We start from the raw sequence: 18,122 nt of genomic DNA on the forward strand, positions 1-18,122 counted from the left end.
GGGCCTACTCCCAGGAAGCTACACAGGAAGTGTTCAAGCACATCAAACATTCACTTCAATCCTACCCTCTTGTATACTGACCATGTTCCAACACTGCATCCACTGTGCACACTGCAAGACTTTTCACTGCACAATCTCCAGTCATACACTGAAAACCATAGGATGTTCTAACAATAACCGCACCAATGGAACGAACAATGTATGCATGTCAGCACACTTCTGGTGCTCTATGAAGAGTAAAATTTGTTCCACAGCCATTCTGAAAAGGTGACGACCCTCTGAGAGATGCAGTCAAAACTGCATTGCTGCAGTGGGTGTGGTGACGGCCTTGGCTTTCGGGGGCATGGCCTTTGGCCATGCACCCAATAGTCTAGGCCTTGGCCACACCCACTGCAACATGATGCAGCCATGCATGGCAACATGTCATCAAGTACCACAATCCAAACAGATACCACAGCCTCCGGCACTCCTACCCAATCTCTGCACTGTCATACGGCTATGCATAGAAAGATTCACCTTCTACCAGAATCTGCAAACTTAACACAGCCTCCGGCACTCCTACCCACTTTCATTCACATACAATGGTGTTACTGCTAACCCAATCAACCAACAGTATTTGCATGTAAGCTGACTTCTGGTGCTCTATCAAGTGTACAATGTGCTCCACAACCATTCTGTAAATGTGAGGAGTCTGTGACAAATGCAGTGTAAACTGCATTGCTGCGGTGGGTGTGGGCAAGGCCTAGACTATTGAGTGAATGGCCTATGGCCTACGGCCTTTAGCCATGCACCCAATAGTCTAGGCCTTGCTCACACCCACCGCAACATAATGCAGGCATGCATACCATCATTTGCACATATACCACACTGAACACACGTACCGCAACCACTGCCAATACTACCAAACCTCCATACCGTAATATACCTATTCAAGGAAACATAACAGAGCCTCCGGCATCCATACCCACTTTCATTCACATAGTACGTCTCCCAGCTCTCTATCCAGTACAGAAAGGAATACGTCATACAGCAGTACAGAAGTCACCACTCCGCGCAATACACTCTACGCAATCTGATGTGATATGCAGTTTAGTTCGTCTCCACTTATATGCACACACAAATGAAGAATTGTGCCCACTTCACACACTGCAGTACCCATGCACATACAAGGTACACTTCATCCCTACCCTCTTCAATACTGTCAGTATTGTAACACTGCACTCAGTGGACTCACTGCACAACTGTTCACTCCAATAGCTGCAGCCATGGAATATACAGTGTAGGATGTGCTAAGAAGCACCAGACCCATACAATCTACTATCTATGCAATGCTGACGTACCACACACAGAAGGGAACAATGTCAAACCTAATTCCAACCACGGCACATAGTTGTCGCTTCAAGGCCTCCATCCATGTAACACACCGAAGAACACGCTATCTTATTATGCGCATGCCATGTGCAATGCACTCCTCTTCTGCAAAGGAGCTCCCATCAGTCACCACAGAAGTAGGTCTCCCCACCACCTATTGTGCCGTAACAAAGTCTGCCTGCTTGCAGCAGACATGGGAGGCGGCTGTGCAGAGACCCGCAAATTTGCGCTGTATGCAAGGACACTGCAGGCACATCAATTTCTTCGTCCACCTATTGACATATTTCAGATGATTCACTTCTCACTCCCCCACCCTTTCCATCCCTTCAACCCACCCCCACATGCATGGGGTAATATATGTTTTGGAATACACTCCCTTTCTGCTATTCAGGTACCACCAGTCAGCACGGTAAGAGGTTGCGGCAGGAGCTATTGTGCCGTAACGAAAGCTGCCTGCATTCACCATGCATAGTTGTGGCCTGTGCAGGGACCAGCAAAGTGGCGCAGTACGCACGGATACTGCAGGCACACCACCATCTTTGTCCACCTAATAATCACATATCTCTCATGAACCACTTCTCTCTCCCCAACCCTTTCTATCCTTTCTTCCCACCACCACATGCCATACATTATCTTTGTCAGTCCCTTTCGGCGGCGCACTGTCTTCCGATACAACATGGTGGTGTTTCCCAAAAAGTTTGACACACAGCACACATCTCTCCAGCCAACCACCGGCCACGTCCAAAGTTCGTCGACAGCACAGCGAACTGCAAGCCAATGAGTCTTCTGTCCGCAGAGAGGGAAATGGGTCAGCAGAGCAGAGCCAGATATCACACATTTTTTTTAGACGTACATTTCAGTTCTTTGCAACTGGTTGGATTTCCACCAAACACACAAAAGCACGCTTTCTGACCCAAGCCCCCTCTCCTGCCGCAAATTTGGTGCAAATCCGTCCAGTCGTTGGCCTGTAGCTGTGCACAATGTTTTCGCCCATTCAGTCTATGGGAGAGAAAAAAATGTGGGCCTCCCACTATAAAATCCCCCCCCCCCCTCTCTGCAACAAACCTCAGTAAAAAAGCGTTGTTAAAAGGACGTTATGGTTACAAGTAAAATAGGAAAACCCCTGAAATACACCAGTTATGGTAAGCTAAGCAACCATAACTCGCACGACCACTGTGCACTGCTAAGACTAACACCCAGGACATCAAAGATGACATCACAAATATCTAGTACATAGTACATACTTGGAAGAATTTTATCAAAACTACTATTTATCTTAAAAATGGCATCAGTTATTGCCATCCCTCCTCCCCAAGAGCTACCACTACCACCAGCTGGAGGACCTTCACAACAAAAAAAGTGCAGTACTTTAAAAGAGAATGAAGAGGACCAAGAAGATGAGGTAGAGGAAGTGCCTACTTCTAGCACCAAGATCGAATCATGGGTGTGCTAGTTCTTTGCTACTGTTGGGAGTGTACCAAGGGCTAAAGCTACCAAAGTGAAATGCACTGAGTGCACTCAGTCGCAGACTACGTGGACAGTACTCCTATTGGACCACCTCCATGCGCCGCCACACCAAATCCAATGACCGCAATGCTCTCAGGAAGGTTGTTCATTTCCCAGCAAGTAGTAAGCTGTCTTCCTCCACTTCATCTTCCTCAACAAATACTGTACCGACACAGCCTGATGTCTGTGGGCATTGGTGCGTAATAAATAAAGAAATAATTAAGGAGGGCTACGGACCATTATCGTCCATTGCAGCCCCTGAAATGGGGGATAAAGGCCATTAGCACCCCTGGTTCCAAAAGCGGGAACCGAGGGTGCTAAAACATAGATTTGTCTTCCTATAGTGGGACGCCTGTAGCGTCCCGCTGTATGAAGGAAGAAAAATCCTTTTCCAAGACAGCAAACATGGAAAGAGAAGGCGGGGCTCCATACACAGCCCCTCTTCCCTTGCCAGCCTAAAAAACCCTATGAACATATTACCACAAGCACTTTTTTCCCTTTCAAACCTATTCTAACTTCGAAATACTTTACCACATAGCCGGTCCCAGGTAGACATAGCCACTTTAACACCATTTTTCTTGCCTAGCGGTCATGGCCAGTAGCCAGATTTTCTGCGTCATGACCTTATGCCATGACCCCGACAATCTGGCTACTGCCCATGCCCACAGGCTATAATTCAGTCACAAAAGGTATATGACTATTTGTTTGTACCTACATTATTACACTTGTAAAAAAAAAAAAACACAGGCACATTTGCAAAAGCATGCTTTAATGTCCATGCCAATGCTCCTCACGAGTTTGCTCGAAATCCACCCATGTTTTATTTTTTTAAAAGTGTCAAAATGTATGTACATATAATAGTCATATAGCTTAGCCCCCGCTTGACAAAATCCATTCAGTCTTTATGCAAAAATTGAAGGTTGGGTCTATAATCTTTCTCAAAACCTTTGTCCACATTTTTCAAATAGCAACAAAGTTTCAAGTGATCTAAAATTGTTAAGATCCCCCCTCTAATTTCGCCCCCTCTTTAGAAAATCCCACCTTAGTTTAGAAAACCATTTATATCTAGATCCAAAATCGTTTTGCCAAATGTTGTGCAGATTCGTCAAATGACACCACATTTATATCAGGATTAGTTCTAGAAAAAAATTGCAAAATTACATGCAGTTTCATTGGATGGCACAAAAAATAATATAAGCCATCCAAAAACTGCTTTCCCCCACTATAATGCAAAAAAAGGTACAAATGTCCTTGGACATCTGACGTGTCCGCGAACACCACAGCACCACCCCAGGACAAGCAGAGTGTTCGCAGACTTTCGGGGGGTGAAAGAACCAGTTTTTTTGGCTTCTTATGGCCATATCCAATCCAATCCAATCCTCACCCCCCCACACATCCCCAAAGATTGTTAGTTGAATTTAACAATCAAAATGCTGCTTTTTAAAAAATGTTTTAACTGCACTGTCCGCAGACTTCAAAAAAGTCAGCAAATACAAGATGGCGGGTGCTTCAAGAAAACCAACGCATTTCACGTTTTCTCACAAGCCAATCGGCGGCCGCGTACCGATGTCTGTGGAAATCACAAAAGTAAGCGAAGGTTCTGGCCAATCGGAGGTCAGTACGTGGACAGAACAGCCACTCAGAGGCCATTCCGCGGACCGAACAGGAAAGGGTGTCCGCGGAGCGGACATAGATATCACTAATTTTTTTGCCTCACGTTTTGGTCATTTAAAAAAAAAACTACTGGACGGATTTACACCAAATTAACAAAAGCATGCTTTCGGGACCAAACCGGCGCTCCTGCTGCAAATTTGGTGAAAATCCGTCCAGCGGTTTGGGCTGTAGGCGTGAGCAAAGTTTTTTCCCATTATGTCTATTTGGGACCCCCCTATAACTTTGCCCCCCCCCCTACCAAATCTCACCAAACTTTGCAAAATAATTCAGAGTGGGCCATATACTGTCTTTGCAAAGTCTGGTGAGGATTCATCCTGGGGGAGCGAAGTTATGAGCAACCCAAAAAGTGCTCTTCCTATGAGATGAGCAACTTAACCATAACTTCATGGCCGCTGCTATTGCACACAATTTAATATATATCAATCATCGATACACAAGCTCCTTCAGCTATAAAAGCCAGAAAGCTTTGAAAATGTTTGCTTTGTTTGCAACCCAAGCGTAGAAGCACACCTTTTCAAATGTCTTTCACACTGCTGCTTAGGTCTATCTACGGCGGAATTGTACGGACTTCATTTAACATGCTCCACTGGTGATGCTCCACTGGTGAGAGCTCTGGAGACAAACATGTAATTCGCTATCATGGTGTGAATCCGAGGCAGTGGGTGATCCGTCTCACCTGCTGAATGCTAGACCTTTTCACTGCCTTTCAAACGTCTAAAAATAAACTAGGACAGATCACAGGTCGGCGGGTGTCTGACAGTTTCAAAAGCTAGCATTTGTTCAAATTAAGGAGACTTTTAGAAGAACACAACGCAATTCTTTGAGCAGGGTGTTATTATGTCTTTTCCGTGCGTTTACATTCAATGCAAGATTTCAATTGCAGATTAATGGTTGCATTTGTGCATAATGTTTTCTACCCCTTAGCACTTGCGCGTCTTCAGGCTGACTACTGTCACTGTAATGCTGCCTTGAGCAAAAGTAGCAAATTGCTTTGCATTTCCAAAACAGGTGCTCACAATTGATAACATGCGCTGGTGTCTTATCTTTTCCACTGCTGCTCATGTGTTTAGCTGCCGTGCAGCAATGGAAACCGGATACAAACAGACTCCGTCCTAAATTGCAAAAATGGAGCACTTGTGAACAATTATACGATTGTTATATTACATTAGATTGCTTGATCAACGCATTCTTTAACAGGCATTATACAATACTAGCTGGCTAAAGTGTAACATACACCGATTTATGCTATTGTCCCCTGCAGAGATCAGGCTCCATTGTGTCTCTCTATCCCGAGTGAGTTGAGTGTAATGTGATGTCAAGGTGCTTTTAATAGCACACTTTCAACATTGTGGCGGCTTCTTGGCACTTGGGTGCGGAATAAGGTTTGAAGGGGGATGGAGAAGCAAGTGTGAAACCATGGATGTGCAAGGGTTCAGGCCAGAGGTAACCTAGTCCTGTGTGTCATTATGGTCCTACTTGTTTTCAGGCAGTGAGATCCAAAGAGGAGAACCTAGGCTTGATTGGCTGCCAGTGCTCAGATAACGTGGAGGGAAAGAGGGAGTGATAAGTCTAATGGCAATGCAGGTTGTGCAGAGAACCCTGTCTTAGTCTCTGGGGTGGTTAACGTGGTGAGGGGGATACTTGCAGGCATCAGTGTACATGGGGATTTGTGTATGTACTGCAAAGGTAATAGGAGATTGAAAGGTGAGTGTGGTTATTTGGAGTGGGAGAAGGTAGTTTAGGAGGCACTTATGGAGTCCTTTCTCTGTGGTTGATTGGTAGAGTTTTGATGTGCTAAGGTGAAAATGTGGGAGGTACTTTTTGTGCAAGTGTTAAATCAGGACTGTGGGTTCAAACTGTTCATGGGTACGTTTTTGTTTGTTTGATGGTTTTAATATGGGCGGGCCACGTTTGCCAGTTGGGGGCTTTGAGAGTGGCTCTAGAGGCATACAAGGCCCACGCGCGGCAGGCAGCCCTTTATGGTGCTGAGCTGTAGGGCTGGATTAAGAGTGTGACTCTGGCAGTGATAGAAAACGAATTGTTGAAGAGTCTGTTGGGTCTTCCCATTTGGTCCCCTAACCTCCAAGTTGGTCTTGAACTGGACATACATTCTATTTAAAACGTTTGCAGGGCTAAACCATTGTTTAACTGGATAAGACTCTGCACCAATGGAAATCTATTGAATTATAGATAGGCTGTAAGGGATGTGATGTTCCATCACTGAGCAATTACTTTACCATGGTTCTTGTTTTAAAGAAAGAATTTCAAGCCCTTGGGCTAATCAATTATGGGTCCAATCCAAATACTATTGACAGTGATTCCAAAGCTGGTGTTGTGCGTGCCCTTAGGGCTGCAAGGGAGGATGAAATACATATGAGACTGGTCACCTAAAACCAGTTCCTAAAATACGGGTCCTTAATGCAGGCCGAGACATATGAAGAGTATCTGAAACAAATGCACCCAAAGCAAATGAGATCTTTGTTTACCAAAGTCTGTATGTGCATTCTCCCTTTGGCTGCCCTAAAGAGCAAGTGGAATCACAATGCTTTTTCAACATGTCCCTTCTGTCCAGATTCAACTGAAGATATGGCACACTTTGCCGTGCTATGCCTGTATTAAGGTGATTTGAGAAGAGGATAGCTAAAGCCCCTCTTCATCTTACGTTCAGTAAATACCACTGCTGAGGCTTTGACCTTATGCCTAGCAGCTAAAGATGATGATATGACATTTTCTGTTCTTGAATGGCTTTCAAGGATAACAATGATTTAGCAGACATTGTTGAAGGTTTGATGATTTTATGGTATAATCACATGACTAGCTACAATCAAGTCCACTGCTCAAAAGGTACTCATATGGCAAGCCATCACTTTCAATTTTTGCCTGGTTGCTGCCATGTTGCAGCAGGTTCTTTTGGTCTATCTGTTGCCTATATAATGATGCAGGCATTTTACCTTTTTGTGTCTATAACAAATATCCAAAAGGGCAATTCCACCTTGAGCAAAGTAATTGAGAAAGGTAAATTCGTATCCTTTTCATTAAGACATCCGTTAAATATATTTAATATGTGCAACATATATATATATTGTTTTCATGATAATACATGATGATATCATTGATAAAACAAAATCATATGCACATTCATTTTGGCCAGATAGTGGGCCCCATTTCTTTACCTTTAATTTCCATATGGATCACAACCATAGAAATTAACATAAGTATTTGCTCTGGTGATTTGAATCAAATCAACGATAGGCATGGTGTGAGGTAAGTTCCTACCACTTCTATTATCATGATTGTAGTATATTAATATAAACGGTTGGTATTTCAATTATCACATTTCACTAACAGATTTTCATTACATTTAATTTCAAAGTCGTCAAGTAAAATGATGGAATCCTTCATATTCTTTGAGAAAGCCTGTGTCTGAATAGCTAATAGTTGAGTGAATGTATTCATACACGTGGACACATGTTCTAAGGCAGGATCACAATTGAACCTTATTCTTCTGCCTGTATGATTAAGGTCATGTGTGTGCATATTTGGAAAGACCTAAAAACAGGGTGTATGAATGGACCCCCATTTCAAATTAAAGTGTTCATTATAACGGATGCGTCCTTCTCTAGCTAGATATACACACACATTATTTAATTCAGATAGGTCTACAAATGGATCATTGCCGAGCTTTCAATAATGCTCTGACTTATTCAGACCATCTAGGGCCGTCTGAGCATTGTATAGCCTTATAGAGCGAGGGAGGAGTCAGTATCGTGGGATAATTATCCACCAAGGGTCATACGTTGATGTAGGGTCATTATCCCAATGACCCCTCCCAAACAAAGATCTGAAAATCTATTAACACATAGTAGTAGTAGCAATACATGTATTGGCTTTTCGTTGGTGAACAGAAAACGTGACTTTATTAGTGAGTAATATGTAAACTGAGTTAGTAAACTAAATGTATTTTTACGTTGTAGTATGTAAATAAAAAGGTTGCCTTCATAACTTAATCAATTAATTGCAAACTTGGTCAAACTGGAGTCGGTATAAAATGAACGTGTATTAGGTGCTATGTAAAACCAACCAGTTTCTCTGTGTGAAAATAAAAGCATTTTGTTTCTCATATTTTAGATTTCTCTTCATTGAAACAAATGGTATGTTGCAGCGAAAACAAGGACCCCTGAGTGAGGAAGCATCTTAATGAAAGACATTTGCATGGGAATTGTATTGTTTCCCTGATTGTTGTTCAAGTCAGAATCTTCAGAATGCAATCAAAACCAGTGGCTTTTGGCTACATTCTAAACATTCTGATTGGCGTGGAGGTGGCCAATAACACTCTGGATGTGCTCATGCTCATTAGTTATGAGCACTCGAGTACCTTCCTTCTCTGCTGGTGTCAATATCACATTGTGTTTCTTCTTTAAATCAATCAATGGGGGTCATTACGAGTAAGCCAGTCCAGGAGAAAAGCCAGTAAAACGGCTGGTACTATCAGCAGACTCATAATGAGGCCCAATGCTCTCATTTCTATTTCTGCATTCCTTTGAGCATGGTTTTGGATGGCTCAAAGCTAAGTCTCTAATTGAACAAGGATGCTTGACAAGGGGCCTCATTACAGAAACATTGCACTGATGCAAGTGCAATGTTAAACCATATCATCATTAGGACACATATTGATCTAGTGCAAAACAGATCCATTCAATGCATTTTTGAACCAGGGCAAAGTTTCCCCAGTGCTAAAACAATTCTGCGTTAGAACTAGGGCACACTTTCCTTCGGTGCAAACATGCACTACAAGAATATGGGCCATGTTACAGAAACGTTGTACTGGTACCGGTGCACTTGGCACTAGGGCAAAAATATTGCCCTTCTGAAAAAAACATGTTGATGGTGTGTCACATAAGTAAAGCATTGGTGGTTTACCTTCCTGTTCCTTGGTCTGGAACATTGCTGGTGTTGCATGATTCAGAATTCTTTGATTGGTCAGGCCTTGGGCTTTTAAATGGCTAATGCACTGGAAGGAATAGGATGTGCTTTCTTGGGCATTCCTGTTCTTGATATGGTTGTCTAATGCTGACTTGTGTTTCCTGTACTGCAGACTAGAAGTGCAGTGTGTGTGTGGGTGTTTCTCAGCTATCCCATGGACTAGCCTGGGGTTATGTTGCATGTGTTATCAGCTCTGTGCCCTCATCTGTTGGTGGGTGTTTGGGATGTCCTGCACTTGAAGATTGTGGGAAGAGGAGGGTTGTGGTATAACAGGGGCCAGATTACAGAAATTTTGCACCGGTGCAAGTGCAAAGTTTGAACGGTATTAGCACTAGGGCAAAGTTTGCCAAGTTTCTAAAAACAATGTGGCACATTAAAAAAAAAATTTGTTTGTTTGTTTGTTTTATTATTTATAATGCGCACATAACCACAAGGATAACAAGGCGCGAACATAGTAAGAGGGTTGTATAGCTTAGTTACATACAGCAAATTAAATAACGTCCCGTGGAGTTACAATAGGGATACAGTGGTAACATGGGTAAACAGATATCAAAGACATTTTATCTAGTGCAGTTTATATAGTAGCAGGAGGTTGCGGGGGTACACTGAACAATAATACAATTGGTGATGGCACTGATAATGGCATGAGGAGCCACCAGGGAGTATTATTTGTCATGGTCCTTCATCCATTGTATAATGTATGTCCTGAACTGAAAGTAAGGGATGTCTTTCCTTAGAGGTGGCGGTAGTGAGTTCCAGTGAGTAGCTGCTTTAACAGGGAAGCTGTTCCCTCCAGTCAGGGACCGTTTGAATCTTGGGACTAGTAGTAGATTGGCGTTGACACTTCTGGAGGGGCGGTATGAAACCTGTCTAGAGAATCTTGTTATCAGATATTTTTCGGGGCCATGTCATGAAGGCATTTGTGTGTCAGTGAGACAGACTTAAGGAAAATTTTGTTTTTCGTGGAAAGCCAGTTAACAGATCTTCTGGTATCTGAGATGTGGGCTTTCTTGGGGATACTTAGAGCTGCTCTTAGAGCATTATTTTGAAGGATTTGGATCTTGTTTATGATATGTTTGTTACTGCCTACGTAAAGGGCATTACAGTAATCCAACTTAGATAGGATCAATGCTCTGGCCAAGGTAGTGCAGTTATTAGGTGTTAGGAGTGGTTTGGCAGCTCAGATGAGTTTACAGGTATAAGCAGTGGCGGAGGCCATTGCGTTTACCTGTTTGTTAAATGATAGTGAGGAGTCTAGGTAAAAACCCAAAGTTTTTACCTCCTTGGCCACAGTGATGGTGTTGTTATCAATTACGAATGATGAGTAAATTTGGCCGAGTTTGTTGATATTGGCTGAGGTACCAAGAATGAGGAGTTCTGTTTTGTCATCATTCAGGCATAGTCCGTGTGAGGCCATCCATGCCTGAATGATGAGCTACACTCTGTTTACAAAGGCCAAATCCTTGTCATAATCCCTCGACAACGGGATTAGGATCTGAGTATCATCTGCATAGTTTGTGTAGGTGATACCCAGACCGTTGAGATCATCGAAAAGGGGCTTTGTAAAGATGTTGTACAATGTAGGTGAGACGCAGGAGCCCTGAGGCACGCCACAGGCGATGGGCATGGGGTCAGCAGCCGCTAATGGTGAGAAGACGCGCATTGTTCTATCACTGAGGAAGGACTGAATCCAGCCTATAGCCTCATGGGAGAAGTGTGCGGCCGACTCGAGATGTTTGCACAGAATCTCGTGGTCGACTAAATCGAAAGCTGCTGAGAGGTCAAGAAGCAGCAGCAGTGCAGTTTTGCCCTGGTCTCTCAACTCGTCAATTTGTATCTTAAGGTCAACCAAAGCGGTTTTGGTTCCGTGTTGGGGTCTGAAACCAGATTGTCGGATTCCTAGAAGGTGGTTATGTTCTAGGTATTGTTGGATTTGTAAATATGCCAATTTGTCGATGATTTTAAGCATGAATGGTACTGTGGTGATAGGACGATAGTTTGTGGGTATGGCGGGGTCTAAGTTTTGTTTTTTGAGGAGTGGGAGGACCCATGATTGTTTCAGGTTATTGGGTGTTATGCCTGAGTTGAAAGATGCAATTTATTAGTTTAGTGATGAAAGGTGATAATTCACGAGCTGCATCTTTTATAAGTTGTGCTGGGCATAAGTCCCCGTGGCAGTTTGATGGTTTAAGAGTGAGGATGACATTCTCAACCTCTTTGATGGATACTTTGCGGAAGTTGAAGTGGGGGGTGGTATCAAGTGAGGGGGTCAGGATGGAAGGTGTCACTGTCACATCGTTAATATTAGGATTCGTAATGGTGAGAAGGGTAGCCTTTTTATGGTGGATCTTCGTTTGCAAGGTGGTGATTTTATTAGACAGGGCATTTTGAATGTTTGTACACCAGTTTTTATCCTTGGTGCAAGAGTCTGGGGTTTGGATCGGAGATTCTAACATTGCACCTCTACACGTGCAGTTTGGCAAATTAAAAGCACCACGGCAACAATTGACCTAGTGCAAAAAAGATGCATTTTCACTACATTTTTGCACCTGGTCAAAGTTTGCCCTAGTGCTAGTATGGAATGGTATTAGCACTAGGGCAAACTCTGCCCTGATGCAAAAATGCATATAAAATGCATCTTTTTAGCACTGGGGCGATGTTAGCCCTGGTGCTTTTAATATGACAAACTGCACTTGTCGAAGAATAGAGCACTATTGATGTGGATGAGTACCAGCTTAAACTGGGCCATTAAAGTGTAACCAATGGGTAACCCAGAGTTACAACACTTGGAAGTGGCCACCCATAAGGGCAGCACAATAATCGCCCCAATGGTGCTTACCCTTTGAGAACCTTGTAAAAGATGCCAGAGATTATTCAGGCAAGGGACCAATCAGGTCATAACCCAGCTTTGGTGCTTGTAGCAGGACATTTTAACCTGCATTTCGATCCTCTGAAAGTCCTTGAAGAGCTGTGTGATGACTAGGACGGGGCATGGGGAATCCCCCCATTGGTGAGCAGCTATCCACTGCGATTGCTTGCACAAGAAATAGTTACAACTCATCTACTCTTAGACTTGAACCTGAGAGCATGTGATGGAAGAACTAAATCAGATCTGCCGGCTACAGACACTTTTAAGGGGCATAACAAAAGCCCAAGTATCAATTTAGCCTGTTATTAGTGCAAAGTACTGGGATCAAGTGTTTGATTTGGAAGAGCAACCATAACCCAATACAGGTAACTGTTCAAGCAGGGTACTGGCATGGAAATACCAAGGAGGGGAGTGCAGCTGTATTAATGGTGGGGGATGATAACAATGTTTACACTCTCAAACCTGGTATTTATCGAGCCATTGTAGAGAATATAGCTGCTATTTTCAATATAGCTATTATCTATAATAAATTGAGTGTTCAGTACTGCCATGTAAACTCTCCTGCCCAACTAAATGACTTGCCCTTTTCTAGCATCATTCCGCTACATATTCAGACCACCATGCACATGGCAGCATTAAGCTTACTAATAAGCTTGACAAAGAAACACCAAATATCACATCTACAACTCTTTAATTGCCCCCTTACACAAGAAACTTACCTGATTTTGCAGAGCTGAGAAGAGCAGAGCGAGAGCTATCGTTTAATAGCACATACCCAAGTCTTACTTGCGGAACCCACTTGTAGCACACCAGCACTCAGTGCGTGGGTACTTCTGGTCTGCACTTACAAAAACATACACGTTGGGAATTTGTAGGATGAGGGAGCTGCCTGCACCCAAACACAACATGTTTTGGAACTGGCGGACTCCAAGTGGCCTACAACGAATAGAAACAGAATTGATGAAAGAAAGGTTTTCCAACAGAACATTGACACAGCTAATATGTAAACGGTGTAAATACATTAATACAAATATTCTTAAACAATAGATAATCATGAAGCAAACACTGGCTGTTCTTTTGGCAAATGCAGCATCTCCACTCACTGTTTCACCTATGTTTTCAGGACACAGTAAATTAAGGCTGAAGTATGTTGATGGTCTAACTTGGCGATATGACAGGAAGTGTGTACAGACAACAGGGATGCGAACTACAAATCCCACCAGGCGTTATTAGAATTTGTAGTTCACATCTCTTCATGAAAACCAATTAATTGTACTAAGCAGTACAATGAAACTTAACATAAATGCATGCCAATCCTTTTTCTCATTAAGGCACTGCATCAAAAGAGATTGTATCAAACAAGTTGAACACTGTTTCAAGGAACGAGTTATATTTCCAACCACTGGAGCTCTTGGGATAAGTTCAACAATCCTAAATCTGAACTCAGGGAAGGTGTGGTGACAGATATTGAAATGTCTTGCAAAAAGTAGAGGGGTTAAAACATATGTCTGTTCATTCATTCATTCATTCATTCATTCATTCATTCATCAATGTACTGATCTTTTACTTTCCCTAATGTAATTTGCCAAACAAGAGCATTGCATTAAGCAAACTGCATAGGTGCTTAAGCATGTTTCCTAGTGTATGAATATAACAGGTTTACCTCTCTAGGTCAGAATACTGCACCATATACTACTTTGTTGCAATTCTTCACAATTTTAACATGGATATTCCTGTCTATCTAGTTGCTAATAAAGTGTGTTTCCCAATAGGCTTGATGATACCAATGTGGATATGCATAGTCACCTGGATTGCTGGCTCGTTGATGTACGAACACAGGACATGATTGCACAATATATTTCATTTTGTGTCCTCACTGTCATTTCTTCCAATGTGTTAAGGTGATCCTTTTGGTGATGTGACCACAGATATCAATGGGCATACAATGACATTTGAAATCTCTAGGCCATTGTAGTGAAGTTCCTTGTAGGCGAATATCAGATACTTTTTAACTTATAATTGTAATGGAATTTAGAGAGTGGTCTTTCTATCGAATCTGCCTTCAAGTTCATCAGCAGATTCAGCAACATGTTCTTAATAGGGGTAAGAGTGTCGTATCCACAGGAAATGAGAAAATGGTAAGTGCTGGTATTACACCCGGGGAATGAACTGACACAGTTTTCAAAAACGTATTTCTGTCCTTACTTTTAAAATAAAAACATAAATGAAACCTGACAGCCTGTCGGATTACCAATGTGTTAAATAGCTGATTGCAGTATTAGAATTGAGACTAGTGAAGTCCATATCAGAATTATGTTCATTAAGATTTTGCATAAATTATTCTAAAATTGTTTGTAATTCAACCAAATATTCAATCAATGAAAAAAAATGTATAGCATGTATGACAAATAATATTATTTCTCTCTAGGCCCTGAAGAATCCCTTGAAGTTGAAAAATGTGCATGAAGAAGTTAAACAAGTTATGCACAAAATGTGCACCCATTGACTTATCTTCGATGTGATGATAATATGTGGACTTAAGGCCCATTAGCTCGTTTTTTTCAGCATAATTAAAATGTCCTTATGTACTCCCACAACTGCTTAAATAGAAAGGTTATGCTTCACAAAATCAATAGGTTACACAAAGGCCTGTGGAATTTGTAACAGTTCATCATAGGGTGTTACAGGAAGGATGTGGCTGTAGTAAATGCAGGTGTACCTGGAGAAATACAATTTAAAGGACGTTTGTAGTTAAGAAAGATATATTGAGTATGCATAATGGTGCCACTGTAAGCCAAGGAGCAGAAGCAAATCAAGGTAAAGGTTGACTTATGTATTTAGTTATTAATGTATGAATTGGTAGTTTCTGCAGTCCCAATGTGGTAGCAGTCACCTAATGGCAAGATAATTCAAACATTTAGATAGATAGGGGAAACAGTCATTCACAATCTAAGTGTGTATTCTTGATAAATGTGCAGGAAAATACAGTTTGATAGTATCAGTGAAAAGTATGTTTGTAAAGCTTATCCTACTCTCTACTTGAATGTTTGAGTGCATCAAGAGCAGGGAGGTCAAATTGCTGTAGTGGCAGCAGCGAGGAAAAAAATGCGAGGGCAACAATAGGGCAGCACTAACACCAGTTTAAGGGCTAATTTCACATGGGGCATGTTGAAATCCAGTTTGAGTATTACCGTTTTTAAACATGTTCTGAAGCCCTGGGGTCTTGCATTGTTAGCACCGGTGTTCCAGAGTTTTAGACCATGAAACATTAAAGTCTTCTGTTTGTGATGGTGTCTCTTGGATTTGGTGGAAAAGAGTTTCATGCCAAAAAGTTCCTTGCAGGATGATATTTGTAGAGATATACGCATAGGTAGGTAGTACCACCACTCCAGATAGCTTAATGATGTTTTGATGCAATTCACTGAGGCAAAGGAGTGATCATGAAAATGATCTGCCAATGTACCTGGAAGTGGAAATGGGAATTATAGGTGATCTTGTGGATTTGGGGTGAGGGTTACCTCAGATCTGGGTTATTCCCACGGTACGGCAATAGGTGTGGGTGAGAGGCCTGGAAATTCTAACCAAGTGAAAGGAATGGCAGTGGGCCTTCATGTTCCATAAAATATGATGTAAGTTTTCTTTCCAGCATTGTGGCAGAGGTTGATATCCTTCACCCGCGCTCAGATTCTTGAAAGGCATCCTGTAATTTTTTAGGTTATCTGAGTCTAGGACATGTTGAAAAAGCATGTGTCGTCATTAGTATAAAGTTGGAAGGTTGCTACTTCTTTTTCAATGATTAATCAGCCAGTCAAACAATGCTTTATTCTGCAATTGTTTTTATCATCAGCATACACAATTCATTATAATTATAATTATACTTATATAATTATATAATTATAATTGGGAATTTATAAATCTCTTTTTACCATAGGTTTCTAAGCGCTGACCCAGGGATCAAAACGGTGTTGCTCTGCTTCGTCTCGCTTCCAAGGTGAGCGTGTGGCCCCTTCACAGTAAAAACACAGTGAAAAATGAAACAACCTTCAGCATAGAACAGATAAAATGTAATTAAAAAACTCTGGGCTTAAAAATACAGCGAGCCATTAAATATAATCATCCTACGTAACCGTGTGCGATAGATACATTTAGTAACAAAATAAATATCATTGGTTGAAGCAGTGGACTAGCATAGTGCAACTGCTTTTCCACTGCTTCTGACACATTCTCTATTAAACAATGGGTTTAGGTTTGTTTGTCTTAGAGCATGATAGCAACCACAAAATAGCAAAGAATGCATTACTGATTCGGTGGCCAGGCCACATGCTGGGCAAAGCAATGGAGAGTCCCCCGTCCAACCACATGTGAATGCTCACACCTGTAGCATAGGCCGGTGAAATGGGTTTGGGTACATTTGGCCGTCTGAGAACTGATCGCGGAAAACTGACTGAAAAAAAACACCCTGCATGCAATCAGTTCTCAGAGGCTGAAATGCACTCAAACCAACCCCCCGTACCTCCCTTCCCCAGTTACCTGCTTTCCCTGTCTGGCCACTTCAGCCCTGTGCCGTCGGATCCGTTCCTCTAACGGGGGTCGGCTCTGATGCCGCAGGGTCCTTTTTTTGTTTTTTTTGTTTTTTTGCACACCGATGATGGGGAGCGGGGGACACCCTTGCAACCCCCGCTCCCCATGATTGGTGTGTATTAGCCAATTTATTTGAATATATTTGGTGAAATGGTACAGGCCAAATTAGGTCAAATGTACCATTCGGCCAAATGTATTCGAACAAATCCGCTAATACCGGTGAAAGGAGATCCAAATAGGGCTCTCCCCCCAAAATAGGTTTCGAAATGAGATAGTCCTGTCCAGATTTAAATTTTAAGCACATACAAACATGGTGTACCTGGGTGTTGTACCTAGTAAAAGCCCTTCACATCATTGTTTGAGCCAGTAGGTATCGGAAAAGGCTTATTCCAGAGATCTTCCAGACCTGCCACTGCAAGTTGTTGTTAGTTTACATGGCACAACCAAGGGAGAACGCAACCCCCTGGGTAACTCAACAAATCGGTAAGAGCTTTGCGATATTTGCCAATGTCTGGTGAGCTCCGTAGCCTGACCCGGTAAGACTGGTTTACATATTAGTAGGCAGACTAACAGGGCCAAACCACACTCCATCATTAGTGAGGCATTCAGAGTATTATAGGGTAGTCTAAGGTGATTCTTAAGAATTTATGCTCACCCACCTCCCAATTACTCATCTCAATCCAGATATAATCAATCTTGGATGAATGTCCAGGGCCAGAAAAGATGTCCTTTCCAGGCCTGTCCTCCACACGCCTACCATTGCACACCCTCATATCCAGCCAATATATTAGACTTACTGAATCCAGGGCATACCTATGGACTCTCAAGGGATAGCTAGCCTTCAAGGACAGGATTTTCCAAACAGCTTCCACATCATACCACAGCCCCTCAAGTTCCAACTGAAGGTTGAAATCACTCCTGGCTATGATATGTCTGTGATATGTGCCACCATAAGCATCCTGGGATCCCAATTGATCACTGTATCACAAATCAAATTCAGGGTCACAGATGCTTTAGCCCGTATGGCCTATTAGAAACATTAAAGACAAGCATAATAAGCCCTTCTTGGTTAGTACAGGTAATAATGTGTAGATCCGGCGTGCTCTCCTTCCACATTTTTGGTTCCCAGCCCAAGTCC

This window comes from Ambystoma mexicanum, chromosome 10 (genome assembly GCF_040938575.1).
Source record: "Ambystoma mexicanum isolate Mex_15411 chromosome 10, UKY_AmexF1_1, whole genome shotgun sequence".
NCBI lineage: Eukaryota > Metazoa > Chordata > Amphibia > Caudata > Ambystomatidae > Ambystoma > Ambystoma mexicanum.